Here is a 10,445-nt window from a genome sequence, read left to right on the forward strand (position 1 = left end):
ATTTTCTTTCTCTGTTTTAACTCTTCCTGGTTTAGGTATCAGAACCATATTGGTGTCATAGAAAGAGTTAGGCAGAGTTCCATCTTTGCCTATTTTTCCAAATAGTTTATAAAGAATTGGAACCAGTTGTTACTTAAATGTTTGATAGAATTCACTTGTGAATCCATCTGGCCCCTGGAGATTTTTTCTTAGGGAGTTCAATAATGATTTGTTGAATTTCTTTTTCTGAGATAGGGTTGTTTAGGTATTTAATTTCCTCTTCATTTAACCTAGGCAACTTATGTTTTTGTAAATATTCCTCCATTTCATTTAGATTATCAAATTTATTGGCATAGAATTAGGCAAAATAATTCCGAATTATTATTTTAATTTCCTCCTCATTGCTGGTGAGTTCACCTTTTTCATTTATGATACTAGCAATTTGGTTTCTTCTTTCTTTTTTTTAATCAAATTGACCAGAGGTTTATCAATTTTATTGCTTTTTTCACAAAACCAGCTCTTGGTTTTATTTATTAGTTCAATAATTTTCTTGCTTTCAATTTTATTAATTTCTCCTTTAATTTTTATAATTTCTAATTTGGTATTTAACTGGGGGTTTTTAATTTGTTCTTTCTCTAATTTTTTAGTTGTATATTTAATTCATTGGTTTCTCTTTCTCTAATTTATTCATATAAAGCATTTAAAGATATTATATATCCCCTGACAACCGCCTTGAATGTATCCCATATATTTTGGTATGTTGTTTCCTTATTGTCATTATCTAGGATAAAATAATTAATTCTTTCTATAATTTGTTGTTTGATTCACTCATTCTTTAAACTGAAGTTATTTAGTGTTCAATTAGTTTTGGGTCTATATCTCCCTGGCCCAATATTGCCTATGATTTTTATTGTGTTGTCTGAGAAAGATGTAATCACTATTTCTGCCTTTCTGCAATTGATCATTAGGTGTTTATGCGCTAGTATATAGTCAATTTTTGTATAAGTGCCATGTACTGCAGGAAAAAAAAGTATATTCCTTTCTATACCCATTCAATTTACTCCAAAAGTCTAACATGTCTAAGTTTTCTAATAATCTATTTGCCGCCTTAACTTCCTTTTTGTTTATTTTATAGTTAGATTTAACTAAATTTGAGAGTGGGGAGGTGAGGTCTCCTACTCATAGAGTTTTGCTGTCTATGTCTCCCTGTAATGCCTTCAACTTCTCTTCTAAGAATCTGGATGCTATGCCATTGGGTGCATACATATTCAGTATTGAAATTACTTGTCTATGGTACCATTTCAGAAGATATAGTTTCCTTCCTTATCTCTTTTAATGAGATCTGTTTTTGCAGCTGCTTTGTCTGAGATAAGGATTGCTATCCCTGCTTTTTTTCACTTCAGCTGAAGCAAAATATATTTTGCTCCTACCTTTTACCTTTACTCTCTATGTATCTCTCTGCTTCAGATGAGTTTCTTGTAAGCAGCATATTGTAGGATTCTGGTTTTTAATCCCCTCTGCTATTTGCTTAAGTTTTAAGGGAGAGGGCGGCTAGGTGGTGCAGTGGATAAAGCACCAGCCCTGGAGTCAGGAGTACCTGGGTTCAAATCCAGTCTCAGACACTTAATAATTACCTAGCTGTGTGGCCTTGGGCAAGCCACTTAACCCCATTTGCCTTGCAAAAACCTAAAAAAAACACCAAACAAACAACAAACAATGCTTTAAGGGAGAGCTCATTCCATTCACATTCAAAGTTATAATTACTAACTCTTTGTCTTCCATGTTATCTTCCCTCTTTTGTATTTCCCCCTTTTTCCCCTTTATCCATATTCCTCAGTGTTTTGTTTCTGAATACCACTACCTTCAGCCTGTTTGCCCTCCTATATCCAACCCCCTCCCCTTTTTTTCCTTTTCCTTTACCTCTTCCTCTTTCCCTTTCTTCTGTTGATCTCCCTTTCCTCCCCCTCCCCTTTTCCCCTTTTAACACTTTAAATGTAGGATAAGTTTCTTAACTGAGTGTATGTCTGTATGTTAATTTTAAGCCAATCTGATGACAGTAAGATTCAGGCAGTTCTCACCTCCTCCCTTCTTCTCCTCTATTGCAATAAGTCCTTTGAACCTCTTAATGGAATGAGATTTACCCCATTCAGTCTCCTCCATCCTCCCTTCTCTTTACTGTCCTCCATTTTAAGGAGGTATTGTTTCTAAATCATTCTATCTAGGTCACAGAAAAATCTTGAGTGTCCATCACTTCTGGTTATTCTCTCTATTAGAATTACAGTTATTGAGAGTTATTAGAGTGTTTCTCCCAGGTAAGGATATTTCCAGTTTCATCTTATTGGATAACAGTTTTTTCAAATAAGTCATGTATATCCATCTCTTCTGGCTAATTAAATTCTCTCTAGATTTACAATTCTCAAGAATTGTTAAAGTCTTTCTTCCAATTAGGGATATTGCCAGTTTCATCTTATTTGATGTTTTTTCCCTCCCCCCCCCTTTTAAAATTTTTTTATCTTTTCATGTGTCTCTTGAGTCTCCTGTTTGTAGTCAAAATTTTCTATTAAACTCTGGTCTTGGGTCAGCTAGGTGGCACAGTGAATAGAGCACCGGCCCTGGAATCAGGAGTACCTGAGTTCAAATCTGGCCTCAGACACTTAATAATTACCTAGCTATGTGACCTTGGGCAAGCCACTTAACCCCATTGCCTTGCAAAAAAAAAAGCTAAACTAAACTAAACTCTGGTATTTTCATCAGGAAAAGTTGGAAGTCTCATATTTCATTAAATGTCCATCTTTTGCCTGAAGAGAAGGCTCAGCTTTGCAGGATAGTGGATTCTTGGATGCATTCCAAGCTCTCTTGCTTTTTGGAATATTGTATTCCAGGACCTTCAATCCCTTAATGTTGATGCTGCCAGGTCTGTTGCAATCCTTATTGTGGCTCCTTGGTATTTAAATTGTTTCTTTTTGGCTTCTTGCAGGATTTCTCTTTTATCTAATAGTTCTGGAATTTGACTACAATATTCCTTGGTGTTTTCATTTTGGGATCTCTTTCCAGAGGGGATCAATATATTCTTTCAATAACTCTTTCGCCCTCTGGTTCCATGATATCAGGGCAGTTTTCCATCACTGAATCCTTAATATTGAGTACAGGCTATTTTTCTCTTCAATGTTTTTAGGAAGACCAATAATTTTTAGGTTATCTTTCTCAATCTATTCTCTGGGTCAGTGGTTTTGCTGATGAGGTATTCAACATTTTCTTCTACTTTTCAATTTTTTAGTTTTGTTTAACAATTCTTGTTGTCTCATGGTCAGTGATTTCCATAGGCTCCATTCTTTTTTTTTTTTAGGGAAGAATTTTCTTCATTTACCTTTTGCAACTTTTCAAATTGGTCAATTCTATTTTTGTAAGAGTTTTCCCTTTGATCATTTGAGGTTTTGAGAGAATTATTTTCTTTTTGCATTTGTCCCATTGTATTTTCCAAGGATTTGTTTTCTTGTTGCAAGGTGTTAATTTTCTCTTTTCTCAAAATTTCCTGTAGATTTTTAAACTCCTGATGTCTTCAAGGAAATCTTTCTGTGCTGGAGACCAAATTCTCCTCAGGGGTTCTACATCTCTCTGAATTAGGGTCTTTTCTTTCTAGGAATTTTTCTATGGTCCTCCCTTTCTGCTGGCCTTTCTTCATTTTTCTAAGATCTTGTGTTGGGGCAGGGGCTGGTTCACAGAGGTTTGGTATTGAGATCCCTAGAGGCTTTACTCACTGAGTGGCTAGTAAGGGGTGTTGTAGGCTTTTTTCATTGTATATAATATCTCCTCCTGGCCAGTAGTGGGTGGTAGAAGCTGGAACCTACCCTCTATCCCTTCTTGTAAGTCCCAGACTGCCACTCCCACAGCCATACCTCTTTGGTCTGGTTGTTTTTTAGAGGGAAGGGATTCCCACAGCGAAAGCCCCTGAGGCTGAGCTTAGATTAGTCCTGCTCTCGCCCCTCCCCCACTGGCTGTTCACAATCCCCAAAGACAGACCCTGAAGTACGTGTTGTTCTCCTCACTTCTCTTTCTGGGTTTTGTTGACAGGACTTCATTAAGAGGTTTGTTTCATATTGTTTATGAGGGAAGATCAGGAGACAGAACAAGGCCTGGCTTCTCTCCGTCATCTTGGCCAGAAGAGATCTAACCATGTATTTTCTTTCATCCTTTTCCCCCCATTTATCTTTCTCTCTCTCTTTTCATTCTGTCCCTCTTCAAAAATATTTATTTCTGACCACCACCTTCCTCCAATCTGCCCTCCTTTCTATCAATCCTCTCGTTCTCTTATTCCCTTCCCTTCCTACTTTCCTGTATAGTAAGATATATTTCAATACACAACTGGGTGGATATGTTATTTCTTCTTTGAACCAATTCCAATGAGAGTAAGGTTCAAGGTTCCCCTCACTCCAGTCTTCCCTGCTATTGATCATTCTTTTTTTTTGTTTTTGCAAAGTAATTGGGTTAAATGACTTGCCCAAGGTCATACAGGCAGTTATTAAGTGTCTGAGGTCAGATTTGAACTCAGGTCCTCCTGACTCCAGGATTGGTGCTCTTATCCACTGTGCCACCTAGTCATCCCATCTTCCCCACTATTGAAAAAAGCTCTTTCGTGCCCCCTTAATTTGCTTAGTCTGCCTTTTCCTTTCTTCTTCTCCCAGTTCATTTCTCTTTCCCTCAAAAAAAAATTTAAAGCATTATTTTCTTCAGTATTTCTGTTCCTCCTTTATCAAACTACTGACTCTTTTTCATGGTTTTTTGCATCACTCTCATTTCTTTCCCCAATCTTTACTCTACCTCTTTTATTTGGCTCTTAAACTCCTTTTGAGCTCTTCCAGGAATTCTTTTTGAGCCTGAGATCAATTTACATATTGCTTCAGGGTTTTTTTTTTTAGCTTTCAGACCATCACAGTCAATTCACACCCCTGCTTTCTTTCTATGTTTAATTCTTCTAACTGCCATAACAACAACATTTTTAGAAGTTCCAAGAACAGCCTGCCAGAGGGGTGGCCCCCCAGAGCAAAAGAACTTCAGCCTCCCTGAGGCAGCCCTAGGGCACTGGGAGCCGTGGCTCACAGCAGCAGGGGAGTCTCCCGAGCTGCACCCCGGGGAGCACCGGGCACAAAGTGGGGGAACAGTGAGGGACCTCTGCCAGAGTGAGCCCGTGGAGCCCAGCCCTCAGGGCACACAGCTAGCTGCTTGGTCTTTCCCCAGCCTTGATCCAGGAAACAGAAACAGGCAGAGCCGGTAAGCAGGAGCCTCCAGGGCATGAGCCCATTGAGCTGAGGTGGGGGGAGTGAAGAGAGAGACTGCAGAGCTCTTTCCTCTGCCTCTGGAACAGGACTCTGGGGCTCTGACCACATTCATATCCTGATCACAGTCTAGGCTCCCCCCATAGAACAGCAGCGGCCCCCCCACCTCAGCCATGGCAGAGGGTGGGGTGCATATGGTCATTCACAGACCAGGAGGGAGGACAGAGCCTCACACACTGAGACCCTTGTAGGAGTGCCCCAAAAGCTCAGGAAGCAACCCCAAAACCAGGCCCAGGCTGGGAAAATCAGCAAGCAGAGAAACAAGAGGAAGACTATTGAAAAATATTTTGCAAATGAGCCCAAGAAGGATCAAAATACTCAGTCTGAAGATGAGGAAGCACAAACTTTGGCATCTAAAGACTCCAAGAAAAACAGAAACTGGGCTTAGCCTATGACAGAGCTCAAAAAAGACTTTGAAAATCAAATGAGGGAGTTGGAAGAAAAACTGGGAAAAGAAAGGAGAGAGATGCAGGAAAAACATGAAAATGAAGTCAGCAGCCTAGTCAAGGAAATCCAAAAAAATGCTGAAGAAAATAGCATGCTAAAAAACAGCTTAGGTCAAATGGATAAAACAGTTCAAAAAGTTATTGAGGAGAAGAATGCTTTAAAAAGCAAAATTGGCCAGATGGAAAAAGAGATAAGAAAACTCTCTGAGGAGAACAAATTCTTCAGACAAAGAATAGAATTCAGGGAGATTGATGAATTTACCAGAAATCAGGAATCAATACTTCAAAACCAAAAAAATGAAAAATTAAAAGAAAATGTGAAATAGCTCATTGAAAAAACAACTGATATGTAAAACAGACTTAGGAAAGATAATTTAAAAATTATTGGAATCCCTGAAAGTCATGATCAGGAAAAGAGCCTTGACATCATTTTCAAAGAATTACTACAGGAAAATTGCCCTGATATTCTAGAAGCAGAGGGAAAAATAGAAATGCAGAGAATCCACCGATCCCCCCGAGAAAGAGATCCCAAAAAAACAACGCCTAGGAATATTATAGCCAAGTTCCAGAACTCCCAAGTCAAAGAGAAAATATTACAAGCAGCCAGAAGGACACAGTTCAAATATCATGGAGCTGCAGTCAGGATCACACAGGACTTAGCAGCAACTACATTGGAAGCTCGTAGGGCTTGGAATACAATATACCGGAAGGCAAAAGAGCTTAGAATGCAGCCAAGAATGAACTACCCAGCAAGGCTGAATGTCCTCTTCCAGGGAAAAAGATGGACTTTCAATGAACCAGGGGAATTTCAAAGGTTCCTTTTGGAATGGCCAGAGCTGAACAGAAGGTTTGATCTTCAGATACAGGACTCAGGTGAAGCATGGAGATTGGAGGAGAGGGGGGGAAATATGAGGGACTTAATGAGGATGAACTGCATGTATAGAAAAATGATACTGATAATATTCATATGAACCTTCTCAGTTAATAGAGCAGGTAGAGGGAGCTTTTATAGTTGAAGCAGGAGAAAGCTGAATTTGAAGATAAAATATGGTGTAAAAATGGAGTCAATAGAAAAAAAGGGAAATGGAATGGGAGAAAGAAAAAGGAGAGGGGGGAATAGGCCAAGATATTTCACATAATAAGATTTTTTTTTATTACAATGAGCTATTGTAATGATATGGAAGGGGGAGGCAAGGGGGAATGAGGGAACCTTTGCTCTCATCAGAGATGGCTAGGAGAGGAAACAGCAAATATATTCAATGGGGTATAGACATCTGGAGTAAGAAGGAGGGGGGAGCAGGGGGAAGGGGTGGGGATGTGAATAAAGGAGGAGAGGATGGACCATTGGGGGGGGGGAAGAGTGATCAGATATAACACATTTTCTTTTTTACTTCTTGCAAGGGGCTGAGATTGGAAGGCCTGCCCAGGACCATAGGGCCAGGTGGATTCTGGGCCTAAGGAGTGGTATGGGGGCTCAGGGCTTCTTGGCCCCAGGACCAGGGATCTGTCTGCTGCACCACTCAGCTACCCTACAGCAGAGTCAGAGTGAAAGGAGAGAGAAAATATAGTACATGGTAGTGGAGAAATAAGAAAGGAGGGAGTTGTGATCAGCAATGGCAACGTTGGAAAAATATGGAAGTAACTTTTGTGATGGACTTATCATAAAGAATGTGATCCACCCGTGACAGAGTTCTTGGTGTTGGAACAAAGACTGAAGTACATTTTTTGTTATTATTATTTGGGGGAGGGTGCAGGGCAAGTGGGGTTGGGTGGCCTTCCTGGGGTCACATAGCAGGGTGATCTTTGGGTGTCTGGGGCCGGATTTGGACCCAGGTGCTCCTGGCTCAAGGGCCAATGCTCTGTCTGCCACCCAGCCACCCCTACTATTATTACTATTTTATTTTATTTTGGGTCTTTTTTTTTCTTCTTTTTGGTTTTTGCAGGGCAGTGGGGATCTGGTGGCTTGCATGTCACATGGCTGGGTGATTGTTGGGTCTACGGGGCTGGATGTGGGCTTGGGTGCTCGTGGCTCCAGGGCTGGTGCTTCGTCTATTGCGCCACCTGACCATACCTACAATTATTACTATTATTTTTTTTAATTTTAATTTTTTTCTCTCCCCTTTACTTTTTTCACCCAAGCAAGTCTATTTATATTCGTGGGGGGAGGAGTATTTTGTTTACTTGTAAACAAGAATATTTTATTAATGTAAAAAAATTTGTACAAAATGAGAATAAAAAATAAATTAAAAAAATTAAAAATTAAAAAAAAAGAAGTTCCAAGTATCATCTTCCCACGTAAGAATGTAAACAATTTAATCTTATTGAATCCTTTATGATTTTTCTTTCTTGTTTACCATTTTATGCTTCTCTTGAGTCTTTTATTTGAAAGTCATATTTTCTATTCACCTCTATTCTTTCCATCAGGAATGCTTGAAAGTTCTCTTTTTCATTAACTATTCATTTTTTTCTCCTGAAGGATTATACTCAATTTTTCAGGGCAGGTGAGTTTTGTTTGTAATCCTATCCTTCGGGAATATTATATTCCAAGTCCTATGATCCTTTACTATGGAAGCTGCTAAATATTCTATTATCCTGAATGTTGTTTCATTATATTGGAATTGTTAAATTCTGACTGCTTTGAAAATTTTCTCCTTGACCTAGGAGCTCTGGAATTTGGCTATAATACTTCTGGGAGTTTTTATTTTGGGATCTCTATCTGAAAGTGATTGGTAAATTCTTTTAATTTCTATTTTAACCCTTTTGTTTTAAGATACCAGGGCAGTCTTCTTTGATAATGTCCTGAAAAATGATGCATGGCCCTGTTTTTTGATCATAGATTTCAAGTAGTCCAATAATTCTTAAATAATCTCTCCTTGATCTATTTCTAAGGTCAGTTGTTTTGGTAATGAGACATTTCAAATTTTCTTCTGTCTTTTCAATCTTTGGATTTTGTTTAATTATTTCTTTATGTCTGATGGAATCATTATTTTTTTCTTGCTCAATTGTAATTTTTAAGAGATTATCTTCTTCAGTGAGCTTTTCTACTAAGGCATTCTTCTCTTCAGTGCATTTTTGTTCTTTTTATCATTTGGACACTCTTGATTTTCAAAGCATTATTTTCTTCATTATTTTTGTGCCTCCTTTACCAATTTTGATTCTTTTTTTCATGGTTTTCTTGCATCACTCTTACTCTGCTTTCTAATTTTTATTCTACCTCTCTTATTTGATTTTTAAATTCCTTTTGGAGCCCTTCCAGAATTCTTTTGGGCCTGAGACTAATTAACATTTTACTTTGACAGGGGCAGCTAGGTTGCTCAGTGGATAGAGCACTGGCCCTGAGGTCAGGAGGACCTGAGTTCAAATCTGACCTCAGACACTTAATAATTACCTAGTTTTGTGACCTTCGGCAAGTCACTTAACCCCATTTCTTTGCCAAAAAAAACCAACCAAACAAAAACACATTTTGATTTCAGGCTTTAATTGTAGCTATCTTGATTTAGTTGCCTATTTCTGAGTTTGTGTATTGATCTTCCCTGTAACTCTAGCAACTTCTATGATCACATTCTTTTCTGTTGTTATTTGCTCTTTTCCCCAGTCTACATCTTTCTTTTTTCCCCCCAGCCAATTTCTTGAATTTTAATTTTATGTTAAAGTTGAACTCTGCTCCCTGAAGTAAATGGGTAAGCTAAGGTTTTTTCATAGTCTGTAAAGTTTTCAGTTTTTCCAAGTTGTTATGATCATGGAGAAGTGTAGTCACTGCTATCTTGGTCTGTGCTCTGGTCTGTGAGTGAACTCAAACACTTCTTTCTATCCTGGAACTGTGACCAGAGACCCCATCCCTCTGTGACCACACATTCAAATGTGCTGGTGATCCTCCTTATCTTGGAACTACAAATAGAATCTGCTTATGGGCAATGCAACATATTTCTGCATCCAGTTCCCACCAAAGGGTCCACTCTAATCTGCAACTCCTAAGAGCTCCACTGATGGCAATTTAGTCACCCCAAAGTCTGCTGTTGCTAGTTCACATTTGAAATTCTTCTTTAAAAATGTATGCTAGGGGCAGCTAGGTAGCGCAGTGGATAAAGCACCGGCCCTGGAGTCAGGAGTACCTAGGTTCAAATCCAGTCTCAGACACTTAATAATTACCTAGCTGTGTGGCCTTGGGCAAGCCACTTAACCCCGTTTGCCTTACCAAAAAAAAACCTAAAAAAAATGTATGCTAATACATGAAAACATATGAATTAATGCAGAGTTAAACAAGATAAATCAGGAAAACAATATATACAGTGATTATAGCAATGAGGAAGGAGAGAGAGAGAGAGAGAGAGAGAGAGAGAGAGAGAGAGAAAGGAAGGGAGGGAGGGAGGGAGAAAGAAAAAGCTAAGGAGGTAAGGAAGGGGGAAAGGATTCAAGAAAAAAGGGAAGAAGGAAGAGAACAAAAAGGAAAGAAGGAAAGAATAGAAAAAGAAAGAAGGAAGGAAGGAAAGAAGCAGAATATTGTGAAAATTATAAGTACAAAATACTTTGAATAATAAAATGACAAGAATTCTGAGAGATTTATCATATATTCAGACATAAATATCCAACTCCATTTTAGAATACTGTATAAAAATCAGAGGGTTACTGTATAAGTTAACAAAACAAAAAACATGTATTAAGCACTTACTCTGTCCCAGGACTGTCA

The sequence above is a fragment of the Macrotis lagotis genome, chromosome 8, assembly GCF_037893015.1.
Source record: "Macrotis lagotis isolate mMagLag1 chromosome 8, bilby.v1.9.chrom.fasta, whole genome shotgun sequence".
Classification (NCBI taxonomy): Eukaryota; Metazoa; Chordata; class Mammalia; order Peramelemorphia; family Peramelidae; genus Macrotis; species Macrotis lagotis.